The sequence below is a fragment of the Myotis myotis genome, unplaced genomic scaffold (genome assembly GCF_014108235.1).
Source record: "Myotis myotis isolate mMyoMyo1 unplaced genomic scaffold, mMyoMyo1.p scaffold_m19_p_6, whole genome shotgun sequence".
In the NCBI taxonomy this organism is placed as follows: Eukaryota; Metazoa; Chordata; class Mammalia; order Chiroptera; family Vespertilionidae; genus Myotis; species Myotis myotis.
In genome coordinates, this window is record NW_023416368.1 from 51,197,019 (window position 1) to 51,214,529 (window position 17,511).

Below are 17,511 nucleotides of genomic sequence, written 5' to 3' on the forward strand. Positions count from 1 at the left end.
TGGGTCTAAGCTTGGCTATATCATTTACTAGCTGTTTGATTCTGAGTGACCTTAACTCACCCAAACCTTAGATTCTTCATCTTTAAAATGAGGATAATAATTGGGCTTACCTCCCAGAATTGTTGTAAGGAGTAAGTTATTATACATGTAAAGTGCTTAACAAAATGTGTGTCATGCAATGAGAGCTCAACATTAGTGTGTGTGTGTGTGTGTGTGTGTGTGTGTGTGCACTTTCCACAAAAAATGCCCTAAAACATTATCAAACTGTGCAAGATTTTTATAGCCTTGCACTAAAAGCTCCCATAGTTTTATGTTCTTTAGAAGGTTATCTGCTTTTAGTCTGGCAATTCCCCAAATACAAAGAAGCACTCAAGGGCTATTGCAGGTGCCCACACTCTGCACCCCAGGGCTTGTGGGCTGTGTGGTGGGTGTTCACTGTGAAGCAGTGATGTGTTCAGGCACTGTGTAAGAACATTTACTACTATAAGGACTAACAAAGGCTCAAACATACGGAGCAATTTTGCCATGTGCTTCATGCTGTCCTAAGTGCTCCACCTTATCAACTCTCATAATCCCACAACCCTCCTAGGTGGAGACTATTTTTATTACTATTTTGTAGGTGAGGAAATTGAGGAAAAGTGAGGCTAACTTCCCCAAGGTCACAAGAGCTGCAATTTAAAACCTGGCAGTCTAATTTAATATACCCACCTCTTGTCCACGTCACACTCTGCTTCGGAAATGTTTCTTCTCTCCACTTCGTGGCATCTTAGCTCCTGTTTATGGAATTCTCACTGCCTCTTTTAGGATTGCTTTTTCCTGTTCTTTTCTTCCTTTACCTTTTCTTTCCAGGCCTTGCTACACCAAAAGCACTGCCAGCCAATGAGAACATCGCTTCTGTGAGTAAACCAACCAATCGCCTTCCATGTACTTTCATTGTCTGGTCTGGGTCTTGTCTGCAATAAAGATACATGTGCTCTGAGACTTGTTCCACTAGAGCTGAGTTCACAGCTGTCTTCAACAGCTGAGCCAGCCACATATCTCCAATCTCCTTTCCTGGTAGGGATGACACACAAACAGGTCCAGGTGTGAAGACAGATATAACTTGAACCTGAAGTTTAGGCGTGGCTCAGTTGTGGATGTGCCATAGCCAAGTGTCCTTGCTCAGGCTCCTCCCCTTGGGTGGACTCCATGAGGGTCTCTGCAGTGCTGCACAGATCGCTCCAGCCATATCAAAATCTGTTTACAAGGCCATCACTGTGATCAAGTGGCCACCTGAAGCTAAAACAGACTTGCCTCATCCATTCTGAAGAGTCAAAACAATGCTATTTTTTATATTTGCGTGACGTGTAGTGTGTCCTATTTATTGTAATTTATGGAGACACCATAGACTGTGCCTTGAATGGTTCAGTAGGTGTCATTACACAGTTTCAACAGATGGTGATGTCCAGTCAGAATAGTTTCCCTATGTCCTGCCCTTGTCCTTGACTTGTGTTCTATGCCCAGATCATCTGTAGGTAACTGAAAAAAATAAAATAAAATAAACATCAAAAATTTAAGGCCATAACCTTTGAGAAAAAGTGAAGCCCAAACTTGGATGGTTTAAATTAAGTATTCTGTATGGACACGAAAAAATTTTTTTGATGGTCTGAGCAATTACAAAGTCACTTCTCCTATGAGATCTACCTCCAGAGGGGTTAACTATTGACAGAAAATGCTGAGGGCAATAACTCATTTTATATTAAGAAAGAAAGAAAAAAATTTTGATGTATCTAGAAACTAAGGAAAATCCAGTCCTCCGTTTTCCATTGGTAACTATACGAGGAATCATTTATTTTCCTTATAAGCAAAGTTTGTGCCAATATAAAAGGCTAAGTTTTGCCTATGTATAAAAGTGCTTTAAAAACTGAATATCTATAAATTCATTTTACACTTTAATTTTTGATAAAAAGTAATTTCAAGGAATAATTCTATAAATATGACTACTAAGATGTTATTAATATTTCCATATCCCCCCTAAGTGCCTTTTAATCTTTACTTCAGTATTATGATTTTTATTACCAATAAAAATGTACACATTAAATATCTAACATAATTATGATTTAAATAAACTGCAAAATTTTTATTATCATATTCTAAATTCAAATAAAAAATATTTAAATAAACAGATTAACAGTATTTGTTTCCTATTAAAAGACACAATTTATAATAATAAAATATCTTTCGGGGAAAAGACCACATTTCCTACATCTTTTTAAGTAAAATCTCAGTAAACCCTACAGCAGGAGAGAGAACACTGGGATTTGTGGACATCCTGGCAGTAGCTGAAGCCAAAGGAGCACCTGAGAGCAGCCAGAGGTAGTGTAGACAGAGGACAGAACCTGAGACACCAGCATTTGAAAGATAGAAAGAGGAGGAAGGCAGGGGGGCCATAAAACAAACTGATGAAAAGTATTCAGACGCTTAGAGGAAACCCCAGGAGAAAATGTTGCCATCAGAGGATGAAAATGGCTGAGGAAACAAGGACAGGACACAGGGTAAGTGAGAAGAACCTCTATCGTGTTTAATAGACAAAGAGTAAACAGGTTTTGTACGCCTGCATGCAAAACCCAGGTGGGTGGCTGGGAGATAAGCTCTACTGTCCTGTGCTGTGCTGGGCTGTACTTAAGGTTGTTGTGTAATTAGCACAGTGGGAGGTGACTGGCCTAGGATAGGGCCTCTTATGTGTGTGCTAGAGGGTGCCACCTGGGGGAGGGGCGGGGTACCCACCCCACCCCACCCCCCGTGACACTCAGGAGATGGAATGTCCATTACTTCTCCACAGCACAGTTCAGATCAGGCTGTGTGTTCTCACAAGGCTTCGCAGAGAGTGTGGAGATGACCAAGAGTCAACACAGAGAGAAATGTAAAACTTAATTCCCCAATGTGGCTCCCCTGAGCTTCACAATATCAAAATTTCTCACTGTCTCCACATGGCAGGGGCACCTTGTGTGTCTAGGCTGTTGAATCCAGGCCCAAATCTTACAGTACCAGAATGAGGGAAGGGTCCTCCTACCTACTGTTCAGTCCATGGGTCACTTTCTCAGTAAAATCCCTGCAATTAGTTGCAAAGATGGCTGCCCTTCTCCAGTAATCTTTTCTAAAATGTAGGGACCTAGTCTTGTATCCAAAGCACATATGTACTCAAGGAAGAACCACAAAAGCATCCTGAAGAGTATGGGTGGCATTTCTTGCTTGCACTGTAAGGGGTGTGCATATGGGTCTTGGCAGGCAGAAATCTCTCAGCCCCCATCTCCCTGGGGACTCTCTTCACTGACCTTCCTCTGGCCCTTGGTTTGGAACCAGGATGCAGAAGTGGCATCCTCTGCCAACCCTCATTGAGGTGGCACAGGCAGAGCTAGTCCTTCACTCATCCCTTCCTTAATCACTGGCTCCTCCACCTCCTTTCCAGGGACTCATCCACTTTGATTTCCTCAAGGGGTCACTGTGAATTATCTCAATAGTCCCATGGAGTTCCCAAAACCCTCTAAGGAAATGGCCATCACCCTACAGCCAAGACAAAATTATGGACATTTTCATTTCATGAGTACCTGTAAAGAACCTTAGAAATGCTTGTCTTTAGGTGTTGAGCCCTGCCCCTCCAGACTGAAATAAACACTGGGGGTCCACTCTAGCAATGCCGATATGCAATCACAGGCAAAGTTCTGCCAAGAATCTTGTGGAGCTTTACACTGTTCTACCAAGGATGGCCTCCTCCCTCCTTCTCTTTAGCTCCAGGGCATCAGAAAGATGTCTGGGCTGTTCCTTCAGATCAGCCTGTCCTGGAACACCCCACTAAAATGAGCCCCAGACAGGACCCACTTGTAAGTGCTTGCAATAAAGTCTACCTCCAGCAGGTTGGAGTTGCAGGGGAGAAACCATAAATTAAAATTAATTTTCATAAATGTGATACTAGAAGTAAGGAAGGAAGGAAATAGAACTTAAGTATAGATCCATTTTAGGATAAAGGATATTTCGCTCATTTCTTCATTCATTTCACAAATGCTTCCTAAGAATGTACTGTGTTCCAGACACTGAGGGGCAATCGTGAGCAACAGCAGATGCCCCAGTCCTCACATGGCTAGAGTCAGTCTAGAGTGGGGGAGAGGCAGACATTAGGTAATAACCACACAAACAAATATAACATTACAGTTATTAGAAGTGCTGTGATGTGAGGTTCAAAGGTGCTAAGAGAACACATAACAATCAATCCTGACCTGGGTATTCAGAGAAAGGTCTCTAAGGAAGTGATGCTTGAGCTAAGATACAAAGGTTGGATGGGGGACATGGAGGAAAGGAGAAGAAGAGAACACAAAAGCCACATATTGCTTGAAGAAAATCATTCCTAAGTCTGGGTCTGGAGAGACATTGTATTACTGCATGTATATATGTATGTTATGATGGATATAATTACCATGTGTATACCTGAAAATATACTTGCACTTAGTATATAAGCAGAAATACCTTGTTTTAAAAATCACTCATAAAGGTCTTTTTGAATAGCAGAAGAATACATTAGGACCATCAGGTTTTGTTAGGGTGAGGGCATTTGAAGTCAACGTCTGGCTTCTGGATAACCAGGTGTAGGCACTGGCTTTCCTTGAAGTGCATGGCCTTGAACCAGTCACTTGGTCCTTTAATGTCTCATTCCTCATATCTGAACATTGAGAATATTGTAACAAGATGGTTACAATAAACAATCATGAATGTTCTTCCAAATTACAAAATTCTATATTTCTGTAATTATTACCTGTTAAGATAAAGTAATTATCCAAAGAGTTCTGCGGTTTGAATAGCAATGTAACATGGCTAGGAAAACAATTAGTTTGATCCTACTTGGGGTTAAGAATAGCTTATACGTACCTCAATTTGGCATCTTTAAAAAGTAGAATGGGAATAAAATCTTCCAGTAAGCTCTTTGTAAAAAATTTCCATTTTGGGAAAAGAGAATTCATTTTGAAAGTCTGGCAGAAATACATGCTGACGGAGTTAAGGATTAAAGGAACTAGAAACATCTTGCAGCATTACTAGTATAGCCCATTAAAGTACTTCCTAGACCACAGAGTACAGCATCTGAGAGGCAAACAAGGCTCTGAACATTGTTTTCTTGATGAAAATTCCCTATTCAATCCACAAAAAAATATACAGTAAAAATAAATAAAAAGAAAATTCAAAGCAGAACCATTGCTGGGAAATGCTGCTCTAAGTCCTGACTTTGGTCAACTTGTAGGGTAGTTCAAGTCACATAATCATGATGTAGTAAAAAATATAATGAGGACTTAACACTGGTAGTTTTATAGGGTTGGAAGATTGATTTACATCCACCACTTTTTTTGTTACTTAAACTTTGTTACTGTCATCATTTTTCTAGCTATTGAGTTTAACCTCTGCACACCGTAAACTGCAGGACTATAGAGCATGCTCACAAACAAATGAAAAACATTACTGAGCCCAGTGATCCATAGGGCATGTCATCCCACAGTGAAGTTTGCATGAAGTGAGGCCTCTTTATTGTTTATATGTTTTGAAGCCAACTTACAAACCACTGTCTATGATTTTAGTTATATGACTTCTAATAAAAAAAAATTACTGAAAGACTGAGTCCGCACACAAAGTAGAGAATTAATTATTTGTATAACTATACTAGTAGAATCTGAGAACTGGACCAAACCTCAAGATCTTCTAGATTAAAGTTTCCCAAACATACCTGAAAATAAATATCTTATAAAATTAAAATAAAAAAATTAAAAAGTGGAAAAAAGATTATGGGGCCCCAACTCAGCAAAACTGAATTGGAATTTCTTGTGGGAAAAGCCTTGACTAAATAGTTACAAGTGCCTTCGGGTAATATCTGAGAAAGGCTGATCTTGGTCCAACTTTCTGCATGAAATTCAAATCCCAGCCTCATGTGGTTCTTACTGTACGTCCATGAGAATCAATGGGGAATTGTCTTCTTTTCAATATGGAGTCCAGTACTTCCACAGATGTATATCCAGAATCGGGTCTTGCTCCTGTTTTTGTTTGTATGTCTTGTGGTGGTTTTGTGTGTGTGTGTGTGTGTGTGTGTGTGTGTGTTGTTGTTGTTGTTTTTTGGGGGGGAGGGACATGTGGGGAGAACAGTTGTTTGCTTGTTTATTAATGTTCCTGGATGATGCTGATGCCCAGGCTGGTTTAGGAACAGCTGCCCGCTCCCCTGGGCCTTATAGGGTTTATCCTCTCTCTGCTCCAACACCCCCAAGCCAAGAGCCCAAACCACTTCCACCTAAAGCAATTATGTTTTATTTTCTCTGCCTAGGAAAACGCAGATTTTTTTCCATCTCCTTTTACGAACAGACACACCCAAACTATGAAAGGAAGTAGCTCGTTTGACTCCTGTTGTTAATGTATCCACAGTGAGTTGGAAGTTTTTGTGCTGTGACAACACCCTCTCCAAGGCAGCACACACACAGAACAATTAGTTGACTGGCTAAATTGTTAGTGCTAACTGATAAATCCATCAGGAATATGGCATTATACATTGTGAGTACTGTAAAACTCAGCTATTTAGAAATTGCTTTGAAGAAAATTACTGTGCACTTAATGAGAACATTTCTTATTCTAAATTGATGTTTTGAATCTCTCTGATATTACAGGAAATCACTAGAAATACACAAGACTGAGTTTTTGCATTTTTTTCAACATATATATTAAAGGCTTACTTTGTTCTTGACATTGGAGGTACAGCAGGAAACAAGACCATTCAAAGGCCCTACCCCCCTCTAACTTCTATTTAGTAGGGACTAGGGAAGAAACAATATATAAAAAATAAAATATCTGGCAAAGATAAGGCTGTGAAGAAAATAAATCAGGATAAGCAGACAGAGCGAGACTTTTATGGAATAGAGCATTCAGCACATCACCATTAGCCGGCATTCATTAGGATGATTTACGGATGTGTATCTTCCTTCATCTATGATTATAATGATGATGGCAATATTACTTTCCATATTTATGGATATAGCTTTGAAAAAAAACAAAAAACAACCCTGCAAACTGCTCCAGAGAGCTTAGCTGGTCAAGCCCTGCCTTCTGACCACAGGCTCCAGTGCAGAACCTGTCACTGTTTGCTGATCTTCTTAGCTTCACAGGCTGCTCAATACCTTGAATCAAAATGAGCCACCTCTGTCACTCTGCCGTGTGCCATGTCTGCCCACAGACAATACCCCTCATTCATCATCGAGGGCAGCTCCCTTGGTGTCACATCAACATTTCTGATGGGCGTCTCAGTGAGTGCCTAGATGGATGTTTCTTTGCGCATCTTGTTATAGAGCAGCTGCTCCGGGTCCTGCGCCATCCATCCTCAGCCAGTGCGCAGCCAAGCAGAGCTGCACACACAGCTTTGTCGTTGGCAGGCTGGCTGCTCTCCAGGGCAGCTGGGGAAGGCAAGTGTGAGGCTGTGTTGCTATGTATTTATATAGCGATTATCACCCTTATGGCATGGCTACAGGCTGATCAAACAGTAGGTCCAAACTAAACCAGGACACATTCCCTACCTCTCTTGACCTTTTTTTGAAGAGGAAAACAGGAAAAAGTGAACCACAAATAGGCCATAGAAATTACTATTTTAGAAAAACAAATAACTAGCAAGCTTAAAGTATCTTTTATAATATTACTGTGGTGCTGACCAACATGGTGAGCCCAAGATTCCTGGCCAAGTTTGCTCCATATTTTCACCAAATGAATGAGGAACAGCCACCACATGTTACAAATACAAACAACATCTTTTATTTTTATGGTGAGTTTAGTTCAAAAGCTCTTTTCTATACATTATATCATTGTCTTTTCACTGGCTTTTCATTGGAAATATTTTTCAATGCACTGTACAAATAAAATTTTAATGAAAAAACATTTTAAGATGTGTTTAGAAAATTTCATTTTACTAGTACTACCACAACAGGCCATGTCTACAGTTAACGCCTAATTATCTATGTCCATAGATGCAAACAATGGAATAAATTGAAGAAAATCCAAAATAACCTAAAAGCCAGTTTTACCACAGTCATACCACAGAATTTAATGAACTGCATAACTGATGTAACAAATGTTCTTTTCAACCATTTCACAATTGACTTTTGTCTTCCCACTGTTACAACTGCCCTTTCCTCATCTTGAAATTTTCTTAATCCATAACTTCCATGACACCACTCTGGGTCCTTCTACCTGCCTCTTGATTAACCCCTTTTCTTCCTCTTTCTCCCTCTATAGGTGCACAGGTGCAGTGTGCCATAGTTTGTCCTTCCCTTTATCTAATCCCTTCCACCCAGGTCTCATCCACCTTTACATCTTCAACTTTCATCTCTTTGTAGATGACTCAAAAATCTTCATCTTTGAAATTTATACACATACATATGTGCATAACCCATGGACATAGACAATGAGGTAGTGCAGGCCTGGGGTGAGGGGTGGGAGTGGGCTAGAGGGGGCCAAGGGGTACCAGAGGGAGACATTATATAATACTTTCAATGATAAGGATTGTTTTTTTAAATCTTCATCTTTTACACTAAAAATGGGTATACATAGATTCCATATGTATTGTTCCATAAAGTGTATTAGAACAACTGACAATTCATTTGAAAAAAAAAATGCAGATCCTATCTTCACACCATATGAAAAATTCAATTCTAGTTGGATTAAAAATATAAACATTAAAAAATGTTTTCTATAAAAATACAGAGTAGTCATTAAGTTTGTAGATATATATTTAAATATTTATCTATTAAATATATATTAATAAATGTATATATTAAATATACTAATATATTTATCATGTAATATAACATAACTTTATTTACAAATTTAATCTCTTTGATGAGTTCTTCTGAAATATGCTAAAGGCTCAGATTTATCCAGTGAAAATCAGTACTAGAAATCAATGCATCACAGATCCATATGCAGGGACTTATGAAAATTTCATGTTAATGCACCACATCTGTTACAACTTTGTGATGCATTGAACTGTGAGGCACTAATGATGGACAACACATTGAACCTATCATGAATGTCACTGAACATATTTGTTGTAACACAATATCAATAAACCATGTATTATGGATATTATGTTTACAGAACTTCTGGTCCCCTGTTTAAGGAGAAAATATATGGTTATTTTATTTAAAATCATGAGATTAAGAGAAGCCTTTCTACATATATAAATTATAAAACACTAAAAATTTAAAGTACTACATAATACTTTACTAAGCCACTAATCATCAATATATTTACTAGGTTGACATATTTCTCTGTCAACACACTTTTAAAACTGCTGATACAAATACAAAATTTAATTTGCCTCTAATGTCTTCAACTAATCAAGAATCAACATGCTGAGAAGAATAAATTTCTCTCCCTAAGTTATCCTCAAGTTTGCCAGCTCTAGAAGTCTATAGAATATGATAGAAATAAATACAAGTGTTCTTATCAGAAATGTGAGAAACAAGGTGAAGTAATTCCAAAAAACAATGGGAAAATAAATTATGAATTAAAATAGTAGTTTCCCAACCTTTTTTTCTTAGAACATTAGCACTTCAGAATGTAAATGTTCTATAAGGGAAACAAACCCACTTTATCATCCGAAAAGCTTGGAAGAAATCTAAGCTAAGCAAGAACATATTCTTCAACTACCATTATTCTTGAAGCCTCATACACATGGTAAGTCACTAACAGAGAGAGCTAGTAGCCAATGTACCCCATGCTGATTTAATCACAAACCCTGCTTCCCATGATAGTTATTAATAGCTCATGGTATACAAAAATGCCTACCAATATGTCAAGGCACTTGCTAAATTTAAAATAATTTGTTCTAAAACTAGAAATTACAAACTGTACCTATAATTTCATAGCTAATCAAGTAAGTCGGAGCCATAGGTAGAATGTACCATGTATTTTCTTAAACTAAAACAACAGCAGAAAGTTTTTGATATCCATGGGAAATAACAGCCTATCTATTCATCCTGCCATGTACTCCAGATATTGGAATTCACATTCTATTTACCACAGCTATATCTGGGCTTAGGGAGTACTTTCCCCATCCCTATTCATTCTCTTTTATGATCTGCAATTAAAACATATATGTTTTAAATGGTTGATGGTGTTGTCCTCTTTATGTTTAAAAGCTTTTGAGTTTAGAACTTCGTATCTTCTGGTGTAATTATACTAAAACACCGTGCGCCAAAAAGGGTATAGCAAAATTCCCATGATTTAAATTATTTATACTAATTAATAGTATCTGTAGTCACAAATAAGTCATATTAAATATAAGTGCATTATAGGGATATATTCAAAAAGAAAGGGAAAATTAGCTCTCAGAGTATTTATGCAAATAAAATTATACATAATAAGTAAGAGAATTTCTCTTGTATTATTAACACACGCACAAATATATGCGTACATATATACTGAGTGGCCAGATTATTATGACCACCTGACGTTTGTAGGCAAATTAGCCGTACACTGCATCGTATGGGATATGGAAGCCAAAGGCCTGTTCGAACACCTTTGCTGTCTGCAGTTACCAAGATAAAACGTCTCCAATTTGCACAGGAACACAAGGATTGGACAGTCGAGCATTGGAAAAAAGTCATATGGTCTGATGAATCACGTTTCCAGTTGCATCATGCAGATGGCAGAGTGAGAATTTGGCGGAAACAGCATGAAAGCATGCACCCCACATGCATGAGTACAACCCTTCAAGCTGGTGGGGGCAGTCTTATGGTTTGGGGCATGTTTTCCTGGCATGATTTGGGCCCTTTAATTCGTGTGGAACAATGTCTGAATAGCACAACATACCTAAGTATCATTGCTGATCAGGTTCATCCTATCATGTTGATGATGTATCCCAATGGAGATGGCTTCTTCCAACAAGACAATGTGCCATGCCATGGAGCTTGTATTATGCAGGAGTGCTTTCAAGAACATGAGGGAGACTTTACCTTGCTTCGGTGGCCCCCACAATCACCAGATTTCAATCCAATTGAGCATTTGTGGGACGAAATTAAGAGCCATCAGGCAGCTGGTTCCACAACCATCAAATCTCACAGAACTGGACAGGGCTATTCATCAGGCATGGTGTCAGATTCCTCGCATCACCTTTCAACATCTCATGGAGTCAATGCCAAGAAGAATCGCTGCAGTATTGAAGGCAAAAGGTGGCCCAATGAAGAACTGATGGGGTGGTCATAATAATCTGGCCACTCAGTGTATATTTACATATAAATATGCATATACATTGGGGATCTTATTTTCCTTTCCCTCCTCATCAAAAAAATCTGTCAAAATCCTTAGGGCGATGTGGACAAGAAATACTCTGTTCTGCCCTGGCCGGTTTGGCTCACTGGATAGAGCATCAGCCTGGGGACTGAAGAGTCCCAGGTTCGATTCTGGTCAAGGGCATGTACCTTGGTTGCAGGCACATCCCCAGTAGGGGGTGTGCAGGAGGCAGCTGATCGATGTTTCTCTCTCATCAATGTTTCTAACTCTCTATCTCTCTGTAAAAAATCAATAAAATATATTTAAAAAAAAAAAAAGAAATACTCTGTTCTTACTAGGATTTCTTTCTCCTTTAGACCAGCCTGCAACACTATGAGGTGAGGAACCAAATTGCCCCTTAAATATTCTTCCTTTTTGCAGTGACTCAGAGGCTTACCATTTAAATATTCCATAATTACATGGACTACATGCATAAATTGCAATAATTTCTCAACAATGCCCTCAAACAGGAGGCCAGCAAACTATAGCTCTTGGGCCAAATCCAGCCAGCACCTGTTTGATAGTAAAATTTTATTGAAATACTGCCACATCCCATATATTTAAATATTATCTATGATTGTTTTCATGCCATGAAAGCAGAGTTGATTGCTGTAACAAAATTTCCTTTGTGAGCAACAAAGCCTAAAACATTTACTATCTAGCCCTTTACAAAAAAGTTTAACCCCTGGTGTAGACTTCTAAACAGGCCAATTCTCTTGTTAATGTAATCGCTACTAGATCTGGCTTGGGGATTGAGTTTGTCCATATATTTAAATATTTTTCTGAGCTTTCACAAATTTTATTAATGAAATATAATTTAAGTCTCTAACTAAAGAATTTATGGAAGTTATATCTTTTCTCAATCCTGACTCTTGGTTCAATTAATCCTTGGAGATTCATTTTTAAAAGTTCCAACTACATAGAGAATTACTGGTTCACTTCCTAGAGAAATAAACCCAATGAAAGATATGTAAGACTTCTACACAGAAATCTATAAAACAGTACTGAGATAATTTTTAAAAGACTGAGACAGAGAGGAGAGGAGAGGGAGGAGGGGAGGGGAGGGAAGGGCAGGCTTCCATGAATTAAAAGGTTCATTTTCCCAAGTTATCAATTCCTCCCAGATAATAAACTTAATGGAATACCAAGAAAAATCCCACTAGAGATTCCTATAGACTCTAACAAGCTGATTCTATTATTTATATGGAAATACAAAATAAAAATAAAAATAAAGACTAGCTAAGACAAACTTAAAGAACATATTTGGAGGATTTACTCTTCTACCCAGATACAAAGACATATTATAAACTTAAATAATAAAAAGTGTGTTTTGGCACAGTAGAGATAAATAGGTTAATGAACAGAAACCAGAATCTAGAAAAATAGACAAACATATATATATTCATTGGACATATGATGAATAAATTGTACTGGGTCAGTTATTTATTCACATAAAAAATGAATCTTAACCTCTACTTCACATAAAAATCAATTCCAGGTAAATTATAAGACTACATGTAAAATAGTAAAACTTCTGGAAGATAATGCTAAAATAGCCTTCTGATTATGGAACAAACCTTATGGTAGCTCTCATGACTTCTGTCCTTGGTGCTCACATCCCCTTTGAGTTGGATGGGACCTGTGACCTGCTTCTAACCAAAAGACTATGGCAAAGGTGAAAGGATTTCAAATGTGATTGAAGTCTCAAATAAATTGATTTGTAGTTACAGTAGTCCCTTGAACAAATAAGGTTTGAACTGCACAGTTCCAGTAAGTACAGTCAGCCTTCCAAATCCCTGGGTTTCACATTGGAGAACTCAACCAACTTCAGATTGAAAACAGGATTTTAGATCCACGGTTGGAAATCCACAGATATGGAGGGCTGACTGCATGCATTGTTCTATGCCATCTATAATAATAAAAGCATAATATGCTAATTAGACCAGATGTCTTTCCAGGCATCCTTCCGGACGACCTTCTGGATGAAGCTGGGGCTGCCTGGGTCCCAGGTGCCTGCCAGCGGCCAGAGGGAAACCCGGGTCCCAGATGCCAGAGGGAAGCCGGTGCCAGCATCGGGGGAAGGAAGGCCTACTATTGCATGAATTTTGTGCATCGGGTCTCTAGTTTTATATAAGAAACCTGAGCATCCTTGAATTTTGTGTCCGTGGGGGTTCCTGCTACCAATCCCTCATAAATACTGAGTGCCTATCTGTAGTTAAGTTTTGGGGGAGTCAAAAGTTATAGGTGGCGCTAGCTGATCTGGCTCAGGGGATAGCATCAGCCTGTGCACGGGAGGCTGCACAGGTTGATTTTAGCCAAAGGCACATATGTGGGTGGCAAGCTCAATCCCCAGTAGGGGGCATGCAGGAGGCAGCCAATCAATGATTCTCTCTCATCATTTATGTTTCTATCTCTCTCTCTCTTCTTCTTTGAAATCAATAAAAATATATATTTTGTAAAAAGTTACAGGGGGATTTTCAACCATATGGGGGTGGGTATCCTTAACCTCCATGTTGTTCAAGGGTCAACTTTATTATCAAAAGACAGATTATCCTATATGGATCTGACTTAATCAGGTGAGAGCCATTAAGAGGGACTCAGGCCCCCCCTAAAAGAGGGACTTTCCTTGAAAACCTTATGAGTTAAGAAGCCATATTGAAGTAGTCCATGTGATGAAGAACTATAAGCGGCCTCCAAAAACTCCAGTGGTTTCTATGACCTGAGGGTACCCACCAGCCAACAGCCAGCAAAAATACCTATCAGCAGTCACACAGACACAGAGAAATTAATTCTACCAACAACCTGAATGATCTTTGAAGTAATTCTTCCTAGTTGAGTCTCCAAATGATAACACAGCCCAGCCCATACCTTAATTTCAGCCTGTGATACCCAGATCAGAGGACCAAGTGAAGCCATGCTCAGGGACTGAAATAATGCTATTTAAAATGTTAAGTTTATAGTAACTTGTTCAGTAGCAATAAAAAACTAGTGTGATGACTTTAAGGTAGGCAAAGACTTCTCTAATAGGATGCAGAAATGCCAGAAGCCAGTCCATCCTTGCTGCTTGACACAGTCACTGCAGGGAAGAAACATCTGCACAGCATATGTTTCAAGGGACCTGGCGTATATGGCATACTGTTCTTAATATGTTTGCTCCCCTACTGAGCGCTGTGTGTTTTAACCAAGATCACCTCTCCAAGAAAGGTTGTTTCCCCAGGTGGAGATTTTTCCCTGGAGTTAGGGATTAATAGGACTAAGGAAGGGAATAAATCAGTAAAACCCCTTAACTAAGTGCCAGGCGGGTAGTTAATCACTTTAACTATGAACAATCACGCTTAAACTACATAATCTTTACTTAGGATAATCTCCTTCAGTTACTTCCTTGTAGCTTAACAGAACAATAGAGTAGTGACCCTGGAATGGAGATAACAAACGCCCTAACCTTTGGAATAGAATGGGTAGGATTAAAATCAACTGGTATAAATACAGATGTAACAGGAGAATAAAGACAGAACCTGGCTGGAGAACCTGACTAGAGAACCTGGCTAGGCTGCTGATCAACTGAATGCTGTCTCCATGTCATTTCTTCTTCGCTGACTCCATCCACACCTTTGGGAACCCCTGGACCTGCTGGGGTTGGACCCCAACAAGAAAGACACTAACTATAAAGGAAAAAGTTGATAAATCAGTCTTCATTAAAATCACCATTGAGAGTGTAAAAAGGCAAGCTGTAGAGCATGAGAATATATTTGCAACCATCTTTTCAAAGAAAGTACTCAATTTCATAATACTCTTATAAATCAAAAAGAAACAGATAGACAACTCAATTTTTTTAAATACTCAAGATATTTTTCCACTGATTTTCAGAGAGAGTGGAAGAGAGAGGAAAGACAGAGAGAAATATTGATGTGAGAGAAACACATCGATTAGTTGCCTCCTGAACATGCCCCAACCAGGGCTCAAGCCAGGGAGGAGCCTGTTACTGAGTTACGTGCCCTTGACCGGAATCAAACCTGGAACCCTTTGGTCTGCAGGCCAACACTCAATCCACTGAGCCAAACCAGCTAGGGCTCAATTTTTAATGGGAAAAAATTTTTAAATAGGCACTTCACACAAAGGATATCAAATGGCTATAACACATGAATACATGTTTAGTATCATCATTTTTTCATGAAAATGAATATTAATATCATAATAAAAATCACCACATTTTCACTGGAATAGCAAGCAGTTTAAAAAAAAAAAACGAAACCAAATAGCGATCAGGATGTGATGTGGTGCAGCTAGAACTCTCATACACTGCTAGGAGATATGTAAATTTGACAACTACTTCTGAAACTGGCTTAAAAGTATCTACCAAAGCAAACATAAACATATTAAACATATTCTAGAATCCTTGAATTCCACTTCAGGGAAATAAAAATTTGTACACATGTACTAGAATAGTCATATCCTTAAATATTAATATTTGACTATACTTAATAGTCAAACCTGTAAATAATTCAAGTGCTAACAATTGATGGCTGAATAAATTGTAATATATTTATACAATACAATATTCTACAATAATTATAATAAATATAAATGCTACATAGACAACACAAACGAATATCACAACAGAAAGTTGAGTGAAAGAAATCATACATAAGGACATATACAATATGAAAGCATTTATATAAAATTCAAAACAGTCAAAACTAACCCCTGTCAAAATACTGGTTACTTTGTGGTAATGAGTGGAGGCCTGGCAAAAGGAGGGCTTCTGGATACCTCTAAATCAGCAGTTCTCAACCTGTGGGTCGCGACCCCTTTGGCGGTCGAACGACCCTTTCACAAGGGTCACCTAAGACCATTGGAAAACACATATATAATTACATATTGTTTTTGTGATTAATCACTATGCTTTAATTATGTTCAATTTGTAACAATGAAAATACATCCTGCATATCAGATATTTACATTATGATTCATAACAGTAGCAAAATTAGTTATGAAGTAGCAACGAAAATAATGTTATGGTTGGGGGGTCACAACATGAGGAACTGTATTAAAGGGCCCTGGCATTAGGAAGGTTGAGAACCACTGCTCTAAAGGTTCTGTTTCTTACACAAGTGTGTTCATTTTGTGAAGATTCACAGAGCACGTTTAAGATTTGTGTACTTTTCTATATGTATGCTATTCTTCAATAAAAATTAGCAAAGGCAATAAAAATAAAAGAACCAATGAGGAAGAGACATATCAGAAGAGGATTGGAGCCAAAACCAGTTTGGCTCAGTGGATAGAGCGTCGGCCTGTGGACTGAAGGGTCCCAGGTTCGATTCCGGTCAAGGGCATGTACCTGGGTTGCGGGCACATCCCCAGTAGGGGGTGTGCAGGAGGCAGCTGATCGATGCTTCTCTCTCATCGATGTTTCTGACTATCTCTCTCCCTTCCTCTCTGTAAAAAATCAATAAAATATATTAAAAAAAAAAAAGAAGAAGAAGAGGAGGAGGATTGGAGCAGTAGGGTTGGTTCAATGTAATTTTGGCACCAGGATGGACAAAGAAAACAGAGCAGAATAAACAGTCTAATAGCAGACGCACAGTGTTAGGGTCACTTGATTTATGCTGATAATTTATGACTTGCACATTTTCAGAGACCAAATAAATAGAATAAAAGAAGTAATTAAGTACTACATAAAATAGTTAGTAGTTGAAAGATCCAGCTAAACTAAGGGAACAGTTTCAAAGCAAAGAGAATGTACGTTCATTCAAAAAAAAAGAAGTTTCCGTACAAAGCCTGTGGGTGTGGCAGGTGAAAGCAGCACACAGTGATGAGTACAGTCCTGGGGAAGGACATTTCCTTGACAATAGGTCATGATGCTCAAAATAATCTGTTACCAACTTGATTATATTGATAGGCAGTGGGATAAAATTGGAGCTAAAAGAATGTACCGCCCCACCACTGTAGTGGCTATCTCTTGCTGTGTAACAAACCAAAATTCAGTGGCTTTAAACAACATGTGATTTATTACCTCTCATGATTTTGTAAGTCAGAAAATTGGGCAGTCTCAGCTGAGCATTTCTTATGCTCCTTGTGGTGTCAATAGATGACAGATTGTGAATGGGCCCACTAAAGGGTCTAAGACAGCTTCCCTTACATGTCTAATGCCTTGACTGTGACAACTGGAAGGCTGCCTGGACTCAGCCAAAA

At 38.6% G+C, this 17,511-nt stretch overlaps 1 long non-coding RNA gene across 1 annotated transcript in view; it reads right to left on the reverse strand.

The window, feature by feature from the left end:
• Positions 1–714: 714 nt before the first annotated feature.
• LOC118657559 overlaps positions 715–17,511 on the reverse strand; it is a 96,289-nt gene continuing 79,492 nt past the window's right edge. The window contains exon 10 of the long non-coding RNA XR_004968043.1: positions 715–1,518. This is a non-coding gene — a long non-coding RNA (uncharacterized LOC118657559). The remainder of the gene's footprint in view (positions 1,519–17,511) is intronic.